Raw genomic sequence first — 9,826 nt, 5'->3', positions numbered from 1 at the left:
ACTGTACATTTTTCAGTGGGTGATTTGCATGGTATGTAAATTTTATTTCAATAGAACTACACATTTTTTAAGTGAAATAATGACATTTTCAGATGTAGGAAAGGTCAAGTAATTCAGATCTACAGTACAAAAAAATGTTAAAGGAAGTGCTAAGATAGAAGTAAAAAAGAAGGAACAAAGATAAAGATTAGGGATGTTTTTGTAACTGAAAAGAGTAAATTATTATAATTATTTTCTTTAACAATCTAGGACGCTCACAACTATCAGCAGTTCTAGTGCAAGTTCATATGCAATTGGTGATTTGGGAATCCCATGGATCTGTGAGGGTAGTCAGCCTTCTAGGGTAAAATATAGGCACACTTTTGATAGCACATGTGAAGGGCCCTCTTTAAAATTGGCTTGTTGGTTTCATTTTCTGCAAACTGACCAAGCCACTCAACATGGTGTTTGTTGTTCCTGATGTTAGTGCATGTTCTCTTTTTACAATCCATTCACAACCAGCAGAAGATGTCAATCAGACATACATTGCCTGGGGCTTTCACAGCCACCTTGGACTCTCCATCCTTAATGCTCTTATAAAATTCTGCTTTGGTTTCATAGGAGCTGAAGTAGTTTCCTGGTGAGGCTGAGACACAGAGTCTGTCAGAATCAGGTTTTATTTCTCAGTGGATATAATGCAAGCAAGAAGACAGAGGAACAACATTTTTTTAGGTACTAAAAGAAAAGAACTATCAACATTGAACTCTGGGGGTTTTATTGTTGTTTTGCAGTACTGTGGATTGAACCTAGGGGTGCTTTGCCACTGAGCGACCTCCCCTATCCTTTTCATTTTTAATTCTGAGACAGGGTCTTGCTAAGTTGGCTTCAAACTCTTGGTCTACCTGCTTTAGCTGAGATAAGAGGTGTGCCACCATGCCCTGCTAGTCCATATAGAATTCTGTATCCAGAAAAATATCTTTCAGAAATGAAGAGTACCAAAAATGTTAACTACCTGGATAAATGTAAGACCTTTTTTATTTATTTTTGTGGTGCTGGGGATTGAACCCAGGGCCTCATGCATGCAAGACAAACACTCTACCAACTAAGCTATATCCCCAGCCCTGTAAGGTCTTAAAATACTATTTAAAACCTTTTTTAAAAAGATGCTTAAGGACTGGGAATGTGGTTCAAGGGTAGAATGATTGTCTAGCATTCCTGAAACCCTGGGTTGGATCCCCAGTATTGTAAAAAAAAAGAAAGAAAGAAAGAAAAATTGACTGTTTAATCAGAACAAAATAAATAACAATACATTTCAGGGTTTATAACATTTATAAAAACAAAACGCACAACTGCCAGGAGGGGAGAAACAGACATGCATCACTTCAAGGTTTTTATATGGATGCATGAAATCATACACTATCACTTGAAGGCAGATTTGGGAAGGCTAAAGACATATGGTATAAATCCTAAAGCAACCACTGAGATAACAAAATAACAAAGTACAGCTAGTAGTCAATCTAAAAGCATGAAAAAAAAAAGGGTGGGGGATAGAAGAACATTAGAACACATGGGACAGATAGAAAACAAATAGTAAGGCAGCAGGCTCAAACCCAGCCATGTCGACAATCATATTAAATGTAAATGGTCTAAACTTCGCATTTTACAAAGGAGAGATGGTTGGGCTGTTTGTTGTTGTTTTCAAGGACCATATTTCTCCATGTAATTGTCACCACTGCATAATCATGGCACCTATTTTTTTTTTTAGTTCAAAAATTGGTTTATGACCTTTCATTGCAAAATCACCGCATGGTATAATTCTGTTCCTTACACCACTTAAAATGTAAACAGCAGCAATATATTTACCACTGACATATGGATGAACATTTGTCTCCTCCTGTACTGAGAGCCTAGAAGTCTCCATGCTAGCACATTGTGAGAATATTTCCAATAGCTGACATGGGTCATCTGTTTAGGGGGCTGCCATCCTAACAGTAAATACATCTTATATATGTGGTGCTAAGGACAGTGCACCAAATAACCAAATCTGCACAAAATCTTTGGACACAGAAGGTTAAATTTTGCAAGTCCAAACTTTCATAATACTGTAGTAAATTTTCTCAAGTTTAATATTTTGCCTACAATGCACAAATCAATAACAATTCATTTGTTAATTTTTTTTCAGACCAGAAAAATGTTTGCTAAATTGTCATAAAGAATGTTGTGCATCGATTTGGACTGTACAATTTTAACATGTATTCATGAATATTTTGTGCATCCTAATCTTACATCAAAGACAGTGTGGTAATTTGTAAGTAATACCAGGCAATAAAAAATAAGCTTCACATAATCGATGCACCCCACTTTTTTGCAAAATAAAAAGTTATCATAAAATCTGCAATAGTTATGCAGTGAAATACAGTAAGACTCAATTATTTGCTACCCACAGAAATGAACTTTATATAAAAACAAGGAAAGGATGGGAAAGCATGTACTATGCTAATGCTAGTCAAAAGAAAATCAGTATTGCTGCATTAATCCCAGACACAGCTGATTTCACAGCAGACGATCACCAGGGATAAGGAGCATAATTTCATAAAAAATAAAGGGACCACTTCATCCAGAAGGATGCAATGATCTTATGCTTATATAGCTTAATTGCCAAAGAGAGGAAAGAGCAAGCTCTCCTTGGCAAATAAACAAAACAAAAGAAAATATTATGCTTAAATCTCAACTGCTCTTTCATATAAATATATAGAATACAAATTTTATATGACCCATAACCATAAGAAAACTAGACCCTCAGATGAGCTAATCATGGAAATCAGCAGATAAAGACTTTAAGAAAATTACAGTAAGCATGGTGGTACACACCTGTAATCTCAGCTACTAGGGAGGCTGAGGCAGGAGGATTGAGAGTTTGAGGCCAGCCTGGGCAACTTAGCAAGACCCTGTCTCAAAACAAAAAGGGCTGGGGATGTAGCTCAGTGGTAGAGCACTTTCCTACATGGGTAAGGCCTGTGTTCAATCTCCAATACTGTGAAAGAAGAAAGGAAGGAAAGAAGGAAGGAAGGCATTCAGTGGCTAAAATTTGGATGAAAAAATAATAATTGCAGGTCCAAATATTCAAGCAATACCAAGCAGGATAAATGCAAACAAAATCACACTTAACATGTTGTAGTAAAATGAAAAAAGACCAAAGATTAAGCAAAAAATCTTAAAAGCAGCCAGAGGGGAAAATAAAGGTACATTACACATAGGAGGAAAAAATATAAATAAATATGAGATGCTTCTCATCAGATATAACTTTAGCTAAATATCCATTAAATGGTGAATAAGTAAAACGTGCTATATTTGAACAACGGAATACTACTCGGCAGTAAAAAGAAATAACTAGTACAGTTTCAGCCCGAATGAAACTTTAGTAGGTTATTCTAAGTGAAAAGAGTCAGATACAAAAGACCACATAGTGCATGATTTCATTTATATGAAATGTCTAGAAAAGCAAAATTGTAGAGACAGGGAGCACATTAGTGGTTGCCTGTGGCTAGGGGTGGGAATTGGGATTGATTACAAACGGGTAGGAGGAATTGCCATGTGGTGTTGGAAATGTTCTAAAACTGGACTGTGGTAAAAGTTACACAATTCTTTAAATTTACTTAAAAATAATCACTGAATCTTACACTTAAAATGGGTGAACTTTAGAGATGCAAATTACATCTCAATAAAATGACTAAGGAGGTAAAAGAAGCTACTGATTTGGAAAAGATAAGTGAAAAGCATCTAACTGGAAAAGTATTATTAACTACAAAAGTAATTATTACCAATCAAAGAGGAAAAGCTCAACACTCCAATTGGAAAAAGATTAGAAGATAGGAATAGAAGGCGATCCCGATGACCAACAAATTTATGAAAGATACTTCACCTGAATAATAGCTGGTGAAAAACAAGTTAAAATCACAATGATGTGTAAACTTATACTCATCTGTCAAAAAAGTCTGACAATACCAAGTATTGGCATGGATGTAGTCAGGTTAAAAGTGTCCAGACTCTATAACCATCAATTTCACTCTTGGGTTGACTACTGGAGAAATACAAATATGTTCAGTAAGGTGTGTGTAACAATTTCTATACGTAGCAAACAGCTTATCATAACCAAAAAAAGCTAAGGCTGGGGATATAGCTCAGTTGGTAGAGTGCTTGCCTAGCATGCACAAAGCCCTGGGTTCAATCCCCAGCACCACCACCAAACACACGTACACACACACGTACACACACACGTACACATACACCAAAAAAAAAAAAAAGAAAAAGAAAAGAAAGAAAGAAAGAAAAAAAAGCTATATAAAATAAAACTGAGAGGTTATAGCATAGTCATACAATGAGATATTATACAGCAGCACAGAATAAACCTTACAAAGAATAATGTTGAGTCAAAAAAAAAAGTTATAGAACTGAGGAAGCACATTTGCCTAGTGTGCACGAAGCCCTGTATTAAATTCCTACCGCCACACACACACACACACACACACACAAGAAAAGTATAGAATATACTTTGCCCTTCAAACAATGCCCTTCATAGAGTTAAAATATGTGGTGCATATGTAGCATATAATGTAGCAAAAGTATAAATGTTGCTGGGAATGATTAACTTCCAATTCAGACTAGTATTTCCTCTGCAGATAGGAATGCAATGAAGGACCAGCCTAAACCATGCTTGTAGTACTTTATTTCTTAAACTGCATGTCACTTACAGTAGTATGGTTAAATGGTATACATCAACTTTTTGGGCCTGCAGTGTCCAGATACTTGGTCAAACATTATTCTGGGTGTTTCCATGAGAATATTTTTGGATGAACCAGGTACATTGGTGCACACCTGTAATTCCAGCAACTCAGGAGGCTGAGTAGGATCCCAAGTTCCAGACCAGCCTCAGAAACTTAGGGAGACCTTGTCTCACAATAAAAAATAAAAAGGGTTGTGTGGAGGTACAACTCAGTGGTAGAGCACTCCTGGGTTCAATCCTCAATACCACCAAAGGGGAGAGGGAAACAGCTGTGTAGAGGAGACCTAATGCTGAAAGACAGTGGAATAACCAGAAGCACAGACACCCTTAATAGAGTTTAGGCTGAAGTGAAAGTAAGTGCAAATACTCTACATCAGCTTTTAAAAAAATTTTTGGGCTGTAAATCGGAAGGTTATTCTAAGTGACACTTAACCAGGGACACTTAACCACTGAACCACATCCCTAGCCCTTTCTACTTATTTATTTATTTATTTATTTATTTATCTGTTTGTTTGTTTTTATTTTGAGACAAGGTCTCATTAAGCTGCTTAGGTCCTTGCCAAGTTGTTGAGGCTGGCCTTGATCCTGCCATCCTCCTACCTCAGCCTCTCAAGTCCTGCACCACAGTACGAGGCTAGATATCTCCTTTCTTAATAGTGGTTTTGCAAAGACTACAATACCAATCCCTTGGGGAAGGAAAGGCATTAAAATCATGATAATACATTTTACCCTAGGTCTAAGAGGAAAGTGAGATCCTCAATAAATCAAGCTAAAAACTTCACAAATGCTCTGTCTTGAAATAAGGGGAGAGGGAGAGAGATCAAATTATGATTGAAAAATATTGTGCTACTTGAGGGTGTTTTTTTTTTCTTTTTTCTTTGTTTTTCCTTTTTGTCTTCTAATGGTTGAGCTTGCAATGGAGTGTTACTAATGGCTTCCCAATTTAGTTTCAAGAGGATTGGCAGCAGGGCTTTCCAGGCCACAGAGGCTGAAGGGGACACGCTGTTAGTCTGTCTCACTCCTCCCAGAAACTCAGTCTGGGTTTTATTCTAATTTCTTCTTGGTCTCATCAAAAGAGCTCCAGATGAGGAGATTCTGAGCTGGGGTATATTTCTTCCTACCCCTCCCAGACGGATTGCACGGTTTTTCCAATACTCCATTCTCCCTGGGGATCTCCCTGGTTGCCGCAGAGCCACAAGCGCCAGCAGGGGTCAGCAGTGTCCTGCACCTGGCGGCGAGCCGCCTGCCACATGTGCTGTTTCTCCTGGCGCTGCCAGAGCAGCCTGGGAATTGGAGAGCACCTTCCGACTGAGACCTTGGCATTGCTGAGCACGCAGCCTCAAGATTCCCTTCCCCGAACGTGGAGTGGGCGCATGCTCGGCAACAGCCCTGATGTGGGTGTGGGTGTACAATGCAGACATCAGCAATGCCAACTCACCATCTGGTTTTCTACCGGCAGGTTTTTATGTGCATTGGCACGTGCAACTTATTGTGTAGGTCCGGTTGTCAGGCGCCGTGTGCCTTGGATTTGCCTTGGTAAAAATTTCCCACAGACCTGGGGTTTCTGGGTTCCCCACCATCCAGGCTCTCCGTGAGGGGCGTTTTGCTCTCTCGCCCTAGGAGCGCTCTCAAGGATGCTGGGGGATGGAATTCTCGCATGGTGGCCCAAGGTCCGCGACCAATGGATCCGCAGCCGATGCCTCTCAGGAGGAAGCCCTGCTGTTTCTAAACTCATTCTCAGCCTTGGCCTCTCCTAGCTCCAGTTCTTTTGGTCTCCTCTGGATCACATTGCGAGCTCCACAGCGCCCCCCACTGCCCCGGGTAGATCAGCCTGACTTGAAAACTTTGAAGGTCCCCAAGAGGGTCTGGAGGGCTGGAGACACCGGGTTCAGCATGCCGTGTCTTCGTTCTTGCTCCTCAATCTTCCCACTCCACTACGGAGGTACGACGGGGCAGAGCACGTGAGGCATGTACTGCTGGGAGCGAGGCTAGCCTGGAAGAGGGTCTGTAGCTGAGACCCCCGGACCGAGGCTTTCCACCCGCGTTGCTGTGACAGGCAGATGCCCGCCTTTCCACCTGCCTTTGGAAAGGAGGACTTTGGCGAGGCCTGGGCACCTGGCCCGCTTCCCCAGGAGTAGAGTTACAGCAGCTGATCTAGGGAACAGGTGTGGGCTCTGGGTTACAGCTGCTGCTGAGCACATCTGTACTCACAAGAAGGAGGCGGCAGCTGCAGCAGGGCCCATCAGTCACAGTCCTCAGAGCTGGGGGGAGGGTGTCCTGAAAAAGCCAAGCGTGAGAGAAACTTGAGGAAACTGGGATCAGAGTTCACAGAGCAACTTTCTTCTGAAAATCCCAAAGGGAGGGCTCCTGACAAGGTTGCCCAGAGTGAGCCTGGCAGCCCCACCAACCTGGACTAGGAGGGTTGGTTTCTCTTCTCCCTTACTCCCCAGCCCTTGGGCTGCAGCCAGCTTCTCTTCCTTCCTCATCAGCTTAGCTTAGCAGGGTGGAACTCAGGATCCTGGCTCTCCCAGAAAGCAGGGAGGGAAGTGCTTGGAAGAAGGGCTCTTTACACATGCAAATGATTCTTGGCATGTTAGTCTCAAACTACAAAATCAATCAAAAGGAGAAGGGAATATTTGGGGATCCCAGACTGAGCTAGGCACTCATCTAATGCTTTACCTACATCATCTCATCAAATCCTCCTAGCAACTCTGCCACACAAGCCTTGCCAGGCTTATTTCTATTTCTCAGGGGAGAAAGCAAGGTTATAGATGCACAATTAAGATGTCACAAATTTGGAGCTTGGTTGCACCCCTGACTCCAAAGCCTGAACACTGTCCACTGGCCCACACTGCCTCTAGTTTCCCAGGCCTGATAAATCTGACCTCTGGGTCTCATTCTTTCCTGTGTATGGACTCTCCCACCTAGTCCCACCTCATCCATCTGTGCTCACCTCTGCAGCCTATTTCATCTCCTTTGACAATTCATTCTTTTTTTTTTTTTTTTTTTTGTACTAAGGGTTGAACCCAGGGGCGCTTAACTGCTGAGCCACATCTCCAGCCTTTTTTATATTTTACTTAGAGACAGGGTCTTGCTGAGTTGCTTAGGGTCTTGCTAAGTTGCTGAGGCTGGTTTTGAACTTGTGATCCTCCAGCCTCAGCCTCCAGAGTCACTGGGATTACAGGTATATGCCACCATGAACCTCGACAATTTGAGTCTTGACAGCTCTTTTGACAATTCCTATCACCCTCCACCACCCCACTCAAGGGGACATACAACCTCTGAATTCTCATGGAACTAATACCCACACTCACTTTTCCCACTGCCTCTGGGCTCCTTCTTCCAATATTCCCCTTCCTCTGTTCATACCTGCCCTCATCAGGCCCTGAGCCTCCACCAATCTTCAGTGTCTGTGCTTCATGCCCTGTTTTTTTTTTTTTTTTCTCCTCTCTCAAGATTTTTTTTCCCTGGGATTCGAACTCAGGGGCTTGCACAGGCTAAGCAAGTGCTCTGCCACTGAGTCACAATCCCAAACTGAGCTGTTTCTCTTTTACTGTTTTAAGAATATCTATTGATACAATTGTATTTGTAATTTATGTAATACCTGCGTACAATCTCCATGTAATAAATAAACTCACAGAAAAAATTAACAGCTCCCTAGATGACTTTCCCCAGAAGTGACAACTGCTATCAGCTTGGAGTGTCTTTACAGACTTTAAAAATGTGTTTATAAGCCAGGTGTGGTGGCACAGTCCTGTAATCCCAGCTACTCAGAAAGCTGGAGCAAAGGATCATAATTCAAGGGCTGCCTGGACAACTTAGCAAGTCTAGCCTCAAAATAAAATTTTAAAAAGGGCTGAGGGTATAGCTCAGAGGCAGAATGCTTCTGGGTTCAATCCCCTGCAAAACACATACACACAGAGAGAGAATCTAGCTTGGGCTCTGCTCTCTGTCTCCTGGGCAAAAATGGTTATATACTTTACAGGATCCAATGCAAACCAAAACTGTGAGATTTTTTTTGTTTAAAGTTATCAAGAATTTAAAGATTATCAGCACTAAACCAAGCAGAGAGCCCTTTTAAGCATAGGGCACCACATGACTGCACAGATGACATGCCCATGATGCTGGCTGGCCCTGCCGGAACTCTACAGAGACCTGCTGACTGTTGCACTGGCTATATCCTGGATTCTTAGAGTCAATGTATCCCCTGTTCTGACAATGAACATTCCTGTCTCAGCCTCCACACTGGATCTTGTCCCCTGATTCTACACCCAGCCTCATTCTCTGTTAATGCCAGACTATTGGGCATTTCAACACGTGCAAACTCACAGGGTCCATGCTCTGGAGGAACCCACAAAGATAAAAGTGTTGAACAATGACATTCCTATGCCTTGGGTGGAAAGTCTCTCTGGAGATAAGAAAGCACAGAAATACCAACCACGAGACCTGGGCCCAGTTACAGCCTTGCCCCTGATTTTGCTGTGTGTCATTAATTGACAAGTTGTTGAGCATGTTGACACTTTAGTTTCATATCTGTTTGGAGAGGATGGGATTAGATAGTCTTTAAAACCACTCCCAGCTGGGCATGATGGCACATACCTGTAATCCTGGCAACTCAGGAAGCTGAGGTAGGAGGATCGCAAGTTCAATGCCATGCTCAGCAACTTAATGAGGCCCTAAAAAGCAACTTAGCAAGACCCTGACTCAAAATAAAAAATAAAAATGACTGGGGACATAGCTCAATGGTAAAGCACCCTGGTTAAACTCCCAAACCAAACAAAACCACCCCCAGTTCTAAAAGTCTGTATTTAAATGATTCAGAGACTATAATAATAGTTTTGTCTTGTTGCAGTGCTAGGAATTGAACCCAGGACCTTATGCATGCTAGGCAATTAATCTACCACTCAGCCATATCCCCAGCCCTAACTAAAGTTTCTGAGCACTTACCATATACCATTTACAAGCTCATTTTATGCTCATAACAATTCTATGTGGAAGATACTGTTAATCCCATTTTTCAGATGAGGAAAATTGAGACTCAGATTAAACCATAAGTGAGAAAAC

General features: G+C 41.6%; 1 pseudogene; it reads right to left on the bottom strand.

The window, feature by feature from the left end:
* Positions 1-237: 237 nt before the first annotated feature.
* LOC124107056 (elongin-C-like) lies at positions 238-526 on the bottom strand (annotated as a pseudogene).
* Positions 527-9,826: the final 9,300 nt, after the last annotated feature.

The sequence above is a fragment of the Marmota monax genome, unplaced genomic scaffold (assembly GCF_021218885.2).
Source record: "Marmota monax isolate L192 unplaced genomic scaffold, Marmota_monax_Labrador192_F-V1.1 WCK01_AAM20220418_F8-fsc00099, whole genome shotgun sequence".
NCBI lineage: Eukaryota > Metazoa > Chordata > Mammalia > Rodentia > Sciuridae > Marmota > Marmota monax.
This window is presented reverse-complemented; position numbering and strand designations above follow the sequence as displayed.